The 9,829-nt window shown below is 48.0% G+C and overlaps 1 long non-coding RNA gene across 1 annotated transcript; it reads right to left on the bottom strand.

Moving 5' to 3' along the window:
- Positions 1 to 3,606: 3,606 nt before the first annotated feature.
- On the bottom strand, positions 3,607 to 6,620 carry LOC308584572. The gene is made up of 2 exons (XR_014006930.1): positions 5,078 to 6,620; positions 3,607 to 3,768 (listed from the first exon to the last, which is right to left on the bottom strand). It is a non-coding gene; the product is annotated as an uncharacterized lncRNA (long non-coding RNA).
- Positions 6,621 to 9,829: the final 3,209 nt, after the last annotated feature.

Here is a 9,829-nt window from a genome sequence, read left to right as displayed (position 1 = left end):
CTAGTCTTTGGCAGAAGCAGGTTTGTTACACAGGTCCTGATCAACTATAATTGTGCGATGTACATTTGCTAGTCTGTAATTGAATTCCATTCAAAATTAGCAACTGTCTGGAAGCACTTGCTACCCTTCTCCCCCCCCCCCCCAGGTTCTTCCTTCACATCTGCATGACTGCAGCAGCGTTGAGAGAAACTACAGAGTACAAAACGCTCCTCTGCTACTGCCAGTAAATGCGACTCAGCCCTTAGGCCTGCACTGAAAGGAACGCACATGAATGCAGCCAGAATTAATTAACTGTGTGCCTAATTGCCATTCTACTTTTTCAGGTTCTCCAGGTTTTCTCTCTGTCTTTGATCATTAAAGCAGATCTCACAGTTTCTGTGCCTCCTGCACTGTTCCCCCCAAAAGTGGGTAGATGTGAACTGACACTAGTAATTTTTTTGTGTGTGTGATAAGTATCTGGGAAATGTTACCATTCTTCTAAAAAGGACCTAGACCGCCTCTAAGAAATCTTTGCGGGTCAAGCCTTGGACTGCTCTGGAATGCAGTCAGACCAAACCTGTCAGGGAATCGTAGGGGGATAAGAAGATCGGTGGACCTAACTAAGGCCCCATCTACATAGATTCACAAAATCCAGATTTTCAGTATTCTGTCATCTATAAGTCTATACTTGAACGCCTTGTATTCTGATTGTACACTGAAAACCTTTTTGAATAATCCAGCATTTCTGGATCTACTCTCCACCTTTCCAGAATCTGCAGTGACCACATGCTGGTTGGTTGGGTGGAGATGTGTACAGCGTACCGTATTTTTCGCTCTATAACACGCACCCGACCATAACATGCATGTAGTTTTTAGAGGAGGAAAATCCGTTGGCATGCCACCCATAGGCATTCCCTCCATAACACGCACAGACATTTCCCCTTACTTTCTAGGAGGAAAAAAGTGAGTGTTATGGTGCAAAAAAACACGGTACTCTGTTTTGCTGTTGATCCACCTGTAGCTTGGATGGGTCCCTCTAAATGCCGCTTGTTGGAAATGGCGGCTATCAAATGAGAGCCCTCTGAAGATGGGTAATTAACATAGATGGCTAGACCATGCTTGTTTAATGTAAGGTTACCAGATTTTTTTCAATGGATCTGGGGACACTTTTCAACTTCAGCCAGAATGAATGGATTTTGTCAGGGGCTGATTTGTAAATCTGGGGACTGTGCCCAGGAAACAAAGACGTCTGGTAACTTTACCTTAATGAGTATTGATGGCTGGTGGCTGCCATTTATTTCTCATACAGTGGTGCCTCGCAAGACGAAATTAATTCGTTCCGCAATTCTCTTCGTCTTGCGGGTTTTTCGTCTTGCGATGCACGGTTTCCCATAGGAATGCATTGAAAATCAATTAATGCGTTCCTAGGGAAACCACCTTCAGGCCAGGTCCGGGGACAGTCTGTCCCCAGACCTCTTCTGAAGGCTGGGGGGGGGGGGGACAAGGGCTTTTCTTCCTACCCCCAGCATTGTAAAAAACCCTGGGACAGCGGAGGACTTCTCCGCTGTGCGGGGCTATCTTAAAATGCTGGCGGGCGGCATTTTAAAATCGCCCCGGACAGCGGAGGACTTCTCCGCTGTCGGGGCGATTTAAAAGCCCCTGGGAAGGCAGGCAGGGGGGACAAAGACTTTCGCCCCCTGCCCGCCTTCAGAAGGTGTTCCCACCCCCACCCCCCGCCCGGCTTCGCAGCAGCGCTACGAAGCCCGGCAGCTGGGGCAGCTGTTCCCGCCCCCCCTCCCCACTTCGGAACATCGTTCCGAAGTGGGGCGGATGGGGCAGCTGTTCCCGCCCCCCCTCCCTCCTTCGGAACATCGTTCCGAAGTGGGGCGGATGGGGCAGCTCTTCCCGCCCCCCCTCCCTCCTTCGGAACATCGTTCCGAAGTGGGGCGGATGGGGCAGCTCTTCCCGCCCCCCTCCCTCCTTCGGAACATCGTTCCGAAGTGGGGCGGATGGGGCAGCTCTTCCCGCCCCCCCTCCCTCCTTCGGAACATCGTTCCGAAGTGGGGCGGATGGGGCAGCTCTTCCCGCCCCCCCTCCCTCCTTCGGAACATCGTTCCGAAGTGGGGCGGATGGGGCAGCTCTTCCCGCCCCCCCTCCCTCCTTCGGAACATCGTTCCGAAGTGGGGCGGATGGGGCAGCTCTTCCCGCCCCCCCTCCCTCCTTCGGAACATCGTTCCGAAGTGGGGCGGATGGGGCAGCTGTTCCCGCCCCCCCTCCCCCCTTCGGAACATCGTTCCGAAGTGGGGCGGATGGGGCAGCTGTTCCCGCCCCCCTCCCCCCTTCGGAACATCGTTCCGAAGTGGGGCGGATGGGGCAGCTGTTCCCGCCCCACCTCCCCCCTTCGGAACATCGTTCCGAAGTGGGGCGGATGGGGCAGCTGTTCCCGCCCCACCTCCCCCCTTCGGAACATCGTTCCGAAGTGGGGCGGATGGGGCAGATGTTCCCGCCCCCCGCTTCGGAACAGCGTTTTAAAATGCTGGGGGTCGGCAGCGAACGCTCCCGACCCCCAGCATTTTAAAATCTCCCTGGGACAGAGACTTCTCTGCTGTCCCTTGGAGATTTTAAAATGCTGGGGGTCGGCAGCGAACGCTTCGCTCCCGCCCGCCAGCATTTTAAGATCGCCCGGGGCAGGCGGGGGGGGGGAAGGCAGGCGGGGGGAGCAAAGACTTTTGCCCCCCGCCGGCCTTCAGAAGAGGTCCTCTTCTGAAGGCCGGCTGTGGGCGAAAGTCTTTGCTCCCGACCGCCAGCATTTCCCTATGGGCTTTCGTCTTGCGATGCAAGCCCATAGGGAAATTCGTCTTGCGAAGCGCCTCCAAAACAGAAAACCCTTTCGTCTTGCGGGTTTTCCGTCTTGCGAGGCATTCGTCTTGCGGGGTACCACTGTATTCCATCTGCTTGGGTCTGGTTAGGTTAAGGACAGCTTGGTTGTCCTGAAAGAGCTTGAAGACTTCACAGCTGGCAAAAAGCAGCTACCCTGGGAGGGTTTGGTTAATGCATGCTCATCCTGTTTAATGATTAGCAATGTGCCTGGTTGCTAGCCTATTCCTCTGTGCTCAACTTGTAAACAGACCTGTATTACAAAAGCACCAGGTGTCCATTGAATGACCATGCAAAAAGCTGACCCTGCAACTTCCGTTGAAACATTACCAAGTAAGATAGCATGGAGGATGCTGTTCTGACTATGGGCACTTATCTAAGGCCACCTCCAGATTGTCAGAATTCTGTGGGATGGATTCAGGTACCTACGCAAAATTTAGATTTGCAATAAAGCGCTCTGTTGCAGCAAATACGCTGCAATCAACCTCCCCATCAACATATTGGAACAAATGTGCAATAAAAAAACAAAGTCTAACCTGCTGTGTCAGCTTTTTGCAAGCAAATCAGGATGAATGCTTGTTAAGCACTGGAGGAACCCCAAGCCCATGAAGGACCTCCAGAGATACCATGTATCTAACTATGCTTTTTCGGATGTATAAGAGAGCAGCTTATGATGCCATCATACAGAGCTGCGTATCCATATGGGCCATTAACAGCAGCAGAATTGCAGTAACACACCTGAGAAGCATCTTAGTGTGACTTTCTCCTGATAATACGGTACACATCTTTGTATGCAATTCTTCCTAACAGTGCATGACTACAACCCTCTGCCCACCACCCAAATAGATTTATTTTGTAACTACTTCCAAGGAGCCAACTTGTTCCAACTTTCTTTTGAAGCGATTCCACCACCTGGTAACAAAGACAGAAATTTAAAACATTAGAAGAAGAAGAAAACCGTTTGTCAAACAGATCAAAACAGTTTACGGGAGTTGAAGGACTTTAGACATTTACTTTTCTCAAATGACCTGTGCAACTTGTTCTGGACAAGATGAACTTTAAAGGGGCTGGTGTGCAAATGAAGTAAAAACAAGGAAGGATCCTACATCTGGCAGATGTTCGCTGTTGCTTTTATATTGATAATATTGCTATTATTGACCATGTCGCTTGCTGACAGGGAGTCCTTGGAATTGAATGTAGGGGCATTGAACTCAACAGTGACTGTGCAAACATTAAAGCAAAACACTGCTCTCTGATCCCACCACATGCCTGGAAGCCAGAGGTGTTTGGCCCCCAGAGCCAAAGGACACACACCTTCCAGACCCTCCCAAGTGTCCCTATTTTCCAAGGACAGTCCCAGATGTACAGAAGCTGTCCCGGTTTCTGACTTGATCCCGGAATTTCCAGCTTTTCCTTAGGACGTCCCTGTTTTCATCAGAGCAATGTTGGAGGGCATGGCGTTATGTAACCCTTAAGCCTTTAGAAGAAATCTGAAGGCAGCCCTGTATAGGGAGGTTTTTTAATGTTTAATTATGTTTAAATATATATTAGAAGTGGGTGGGGCATTATTATTATTACTGAATAGGGCATCCCTATTTTCATCGGAGAAACGTTGGAGGGTATGCCCTTCCCAGTCTGCATTCCCTGTCCTCAGGCCACAACCCTCAAAGGCCCTGATCCGTGCTCTCAGGTGGGTTTGCCTGGCTCTTGCCTGCCTGGATGGATGGAGGATACAGAAATGTGAGGTGTGGTTGTGTGTGGAAACCTATGTGCTCAGTAATGTTGCTCCACTCACTTTTGCTCCAGGCCCCACATGCCACAGGTATACAGCACACCCACCCACCCAAGGTTGTCTGTGAGGGAATTTGGTAATTTGCTGCTTACCATCCAGGCTGCCGGGTGTTTCACTCTGTTCCTACTAACACCTGAACAGCCTTGCCCTCCTCTGAAATACTTTTAAGTGTGCACACACTCCTGTTTTTCTCCTGCCACCTGGGCCAGAGAGTATTTCCCCTTATTCTTTCTGATAATGGGATTGTTGGTTCACTGCTCTGACATTTTGATACTGATGTTTTATTATGAAACTGATTTGAATTATTTCTTCTATATATAAGGTTGCATTGGTTTCCCCGAAACATGCTTTCTTGCAAGCCTTTTGGAAAGCCATAGCCCGAGTGCCTCTCCCTCGCTGTATCTTTTATTTTGATCCTCGTTCAGTTACCTTGAAAACCAGGTGACATATAACGTAAATCAACATAGGTGGAATGGGTGTGCCAGCTCTGCTGCTCACTGAACTGCACGAAAGTGCTGAGGATATGGGTAGATACTGAAAAGAGAGGGACCATAAACAGAGAACAAAATGAGCAACTTTTGTCCATTTGTATGATGCAACTTAAAAAGAAAAAGTTCAGGTCACGAAGATCAGCAGCAGTGAAAGAGGTAAAATGGAAGACTTTGAAGAGGTGACATAATGGTATTACTTTGCCCTGCTGTATTGGGAACCACCATAGCTCATTGGTGGGTTCTCTGCTTTGAGTACAGAAGGTCCTTGGTTCAATTCTCGGCTGTCACAGAGCATGCTGGTCAGCAGTCATACTGTTCAAAGTTGGAGTTAACGTTTTATTAGCAAAAACACAATCTCCACAGACTTGGCTGAGTGTCTGGCATAATGAGCAGAGCAGGTCATTCCTGGTGGTCATACTCCATGAAAATCAGTTGCTGAAACTGATAGTTCTGCCTCCTCACAGCCATTGAAGTCCCCTTCTCATCAGGGCTTTTCCCAAGCAACCAGAGACTGCATCTGTGCATCGTCAATATCTCCTTCAATGCTTTCGTGCCTCTTCTGGTTTTGGGAGACCAGGGAGGGTTGGAGCTTGTCGCAGCAAGAGACAGAGACACCCATGATCTTCACCAACCTGACTCATCTCTGCCTCTTGGCCTCTCTCCTCCCACCCACCTGCTTCAGCTTCTGCCTCTGATTCTGGACTTTCCTCTGTCACAACTCTCCCCACTCACTAAGCCCTGTTACATCTTCAGCTTCTGACACCTCCTCCTCCAAGTCTTTTCTCTCTTCTCCCTCTGATCAGCGTCCCACCAGCACTTCCCAAGCTCTGAGCATTCTTCCCTTGGTGGTTCCCCAGCTGGTTCTTCCCACCATTCCTCTGTGTCCAACCAGTCCATGACATCAGCATCTTCAGGGAGAACTTTATTTTTTAAAAGTCTATCTCATTTGGGCAAATGTTGTATTTGTATCTGCCAGCGCAACCCAACTGTGTGTGGATGAGTGAAGCTGCAAACTGTGGAGTCAGCAAAGTGGAGGTCCAGCTCCCAGTCATTCCCAAAGTGATCATAGGGGGCTGTGGCTGAGCTGGGCTCAGGGGAAGAGTGTATCCTACCAGGCCTTTCACCCACTAAACCTCATGCAAGCCCCTGTGATTGACTTTGTTGGGGCTGGAGATCTGATAAAGCTGTGCCAACCTCTACTTCTGCACAGATGGCAGAAGATGTTCCTTCCCCAAACCATACCACCTGTATCTCTTAAAAGATGGGAGAGGGAGGAAGAGCAAGAGTTAGGATACATCCTATTGCTTTGCCCCTTTGCAAGAAATGTGGGAGATATGGGGGTGCAGGAAGAAGAAGACTTCTTCCTTCTCTTGGGTATCCCTTTCCCACCATGATGAGTTGTGGGCCCTATTAAATATTTGGCCTGGGAAGGGGAGGTGTCCAATATTCCAAATGTTTCAATATTCCAATATTCCAAAATAAGGAGCTATGCTCATAACCGGTCACCAGTGCTGGTTTCTTCACAAGTTTACACTTATCGGCTAAATAAATAAATCCGTCCACTTCCCACCCCCTTTTTGCCTCTGTCTCTCCTTCTGATCCATGTACAAATGGCAAAAACAACATTGTTTGAGATAATAATGAACCAAGAGGTGTGCTGCAGTGCAGCCAATAGCCAGTGTTTGGGAGGTGGGGTGAAAACACAGAGGAACGATTGGTCGGTTTCTTCCCACACACCCAGAAACTCATCTGAGACACAGCTGCAGGGAACTGGAGTTGTTTGGTGTCACAGAATGTGATTTATTTCTGTGATCTGGTTCTGCGTTTGCTACTTGACTCCTCTCACTTTCATCCTGCGGTTTCTTCCCCTGCAGATCCTATTATCAATCAAGCCTCTTGCATTTAACCACAAACACATTGCCTAGTGAAGGACTGAAGAAGTGCATTTTATCTGAGAAGAAAGCAAAATCTTTTCCCACAATCAGATAAGATTATCATGGGAGTGTACAAACAGCTTCCCAGGTCATGCACAAATCCAGTGTCTAATATATACCTATATATGGTTAGTGAGGCATGGGAGTCAATGAACTTTAAAGGTAAAGGTAAAGGGACCCCTGACCATTAGGTTGTCGTGGCCGACTCTGGGGTTGCGGCGCTCATCTCGCTTTTTTGGCCGAGGGAGCTTCTGGGTCATGTGGCCAGCATGACTAAGCTGCTTCTGGCGAACCAGAGCAGCGCACGGAAACAGAGTGTACCTTCCCGCTGGAGTGGTACCTATTTATCTACTTGCACTTTGATGTGCTTTTGAACTGCTAGGTGAGCAGGAGCAGGGACCGAGCAACGGGAGGTCACCCCGTTGCGGGGATTCGAACCTGCTACAAAATATTGAATGTGAATTGAAGTTTTTGAGCTTAAATGCCTGTGAGATGCACATATCCACCCTAGCTATTTGTCCATCGTCAAAACAAGGTGGATGGATCATATGACCAGTGTGGCTTGCAGTAAAAGTTTTAGCAGCAGTGGGCAAGCGCATACAAACCTCTGGCCTTATTTCTATACATGGGTGCATGGACACCCTACAGACACAGTGTACGAACCAGTCTGTTCCCTGAAGTTGTGTGATGAACTCACAATGGCTCTTAGATCATTATGAGCCAGTTGTCAAGTGTTGGTTGCCCAGCACAGGAAACCCACATTCAAGTCCTGCCATATTCACGTCACCGATACATCATACGGCCTTGGGCAAATCTCAGGAAGCGCAATAATACTGGTGCATTTCTTCATTTTTCTGACAGCAGGTAACAGGCTTCCTTTAACAAGTACTCCAAAATTAAGTGACACCTTGTAATCTACTAATGCTCACATGGAAATTTGCGTCACGCCTTAGAAGAAGCGACGGGTCACTGCATTTGTACAGGATATTGCCCACAGCTTCTGTGAAGCGTTTCAAAAGGCAAGGTCCATAGGGAACGATGTGGTGGAAACAAACCTTGGAGCCTCAGCGAATCATTAGTCCCTGGGTATGCGTGTGTAGGGTTGCCAGCAAGTCCACACTTTTCTGGGCCAGCCATTAAGGGTTCTGGGCCAGCTAACTGGAACAGGAGAAGTCTGGAAAATGAGTAAACTGGGATTCTGCAACAAGTGCGCCTGACTCTGGTCCATGGCTTACCTAATTATGCTGGGTTCCGCTCAGTCAGTAGAGCATGAGACTCTTAACTACAGGGTCATGGGTTTCATCCCCACATTGGGTAACAATATTCCTGCATTGTAGGGGGTTGGATTAGACGGCGCTTGTGGTCTCTTCCAACGCTACAATTCTATGACTGTACAATGCACCAGAACCCATCCTGCCTCCACCCCGACTTGCCAGACTCAGCCGTGCATTGGCTCTGCCCCATCAGGTTCTGTCCTGGCTTTGCCTGTTCTGCCCCAGGCCCAAATTTTTTGAAGTCAAAAGTTGATAACTCCGGACTCTCCATCAAACATTATGAAAAATACACAATTGGAGCCATCGTGTCGATGTAGCAACGAGATCTTTTTTCCATATACGTTATCCAGATTTCTCTATATTGGCATACTAGGCAGTTTAATTCAAAATGGCACCGTTCCCGAAAAATGTGTTGGTTTCATCATTTCCTTGCGCAAATAAACTAGGAAGTACTTGTTCTACATCTACAGCTTTGATTAGGTTAGCTTGTATTGCTCCGCACAATGTTTTATAATAGATTTTTGTTGCACTCACTGATACGATGATTATGAATATGTGAACTATTTGGGGCACAATATAATGGAAATGTGCCATACAAAATAAACATAATATGATTCTGATCTCTAAAATCTGTGTTAATGCAGTATTTGGTTAATAATAACAATAATAATAATAAATTTTATTTATACCCCGCCCTCCCCAGCCAAGGCCGGGCTCAGGGCGGCTCAGGTTAGCCAACTGCATTTGGATATTCTCAAACCATTCGCTTCATTGTGGTGGTACTGTAGCTCTTTGCACATGTCTGCAAAGTGGGTACAATTGTGGCACTAAGGGGCAGCCGAATCCTGTCTGCCTGTTTTGCTTTGGGGCATACCTGCCTCACTCCCTAGGTTCACCTCACCTCCATGGGTAGGACAGAACATCTAACTTACATGTAGGTTTATAAAGCCCATAACATTCACGTGCCCATAACATGAAACCTGGTAAATTCCCCATGCCTGGTATTACATGTAGTATCCAATGTATGGATGTGAGCTGGGCATAGGGCTAACCTCACTACCCCACTCTGCGTTGATGGCAGCCACTTGCCCAAGGTAGGAAAAGTGGCCTATTATTTAACTGCGGTGCAAATAAAATCCTAAGTGTTCAACACATGGGAAAGAAAGTCACAACTGCATTGGTTAATGTTTGCTCGATACACATAAGCTTCTGCAATGCAGGCTCTTAATAAAGAACAGGTTTATGTGTAACTTCCATTTAGCGTGTGGATACGCACACAAAGAATTCCAGCTTTGAGAGGAGCCCATCTAGTTACACTGCTTAATTCAGTTTGACCTTATTTTGGGCCTCATATCTGTTTTCATCCTTACTAGTAGGATGGCAACAGCTGTGAGGAGCGTAATACTATCAACGCATTCTTTTCAGTGTCTGCGTAAGGGGTCTCAGGTTTAGCTAAATAAACCTGCAAGAACCATGTGAGGG

Source organism: Podarcis bocagei (assembly GCF_964188305.1).
Source record: "Podarcis bocagei genome assembly, chromosome: 4".
Classification (NCBI taxonomy): Eukaryota; Metazoa; Chordata; class Lepidosauria; order Squamata; family Lacertidae; genus Podarcis; species Podarcis bocagei.
This window is presented reverse-complemented; position numbering and strand designations above follow the sequence as displayed.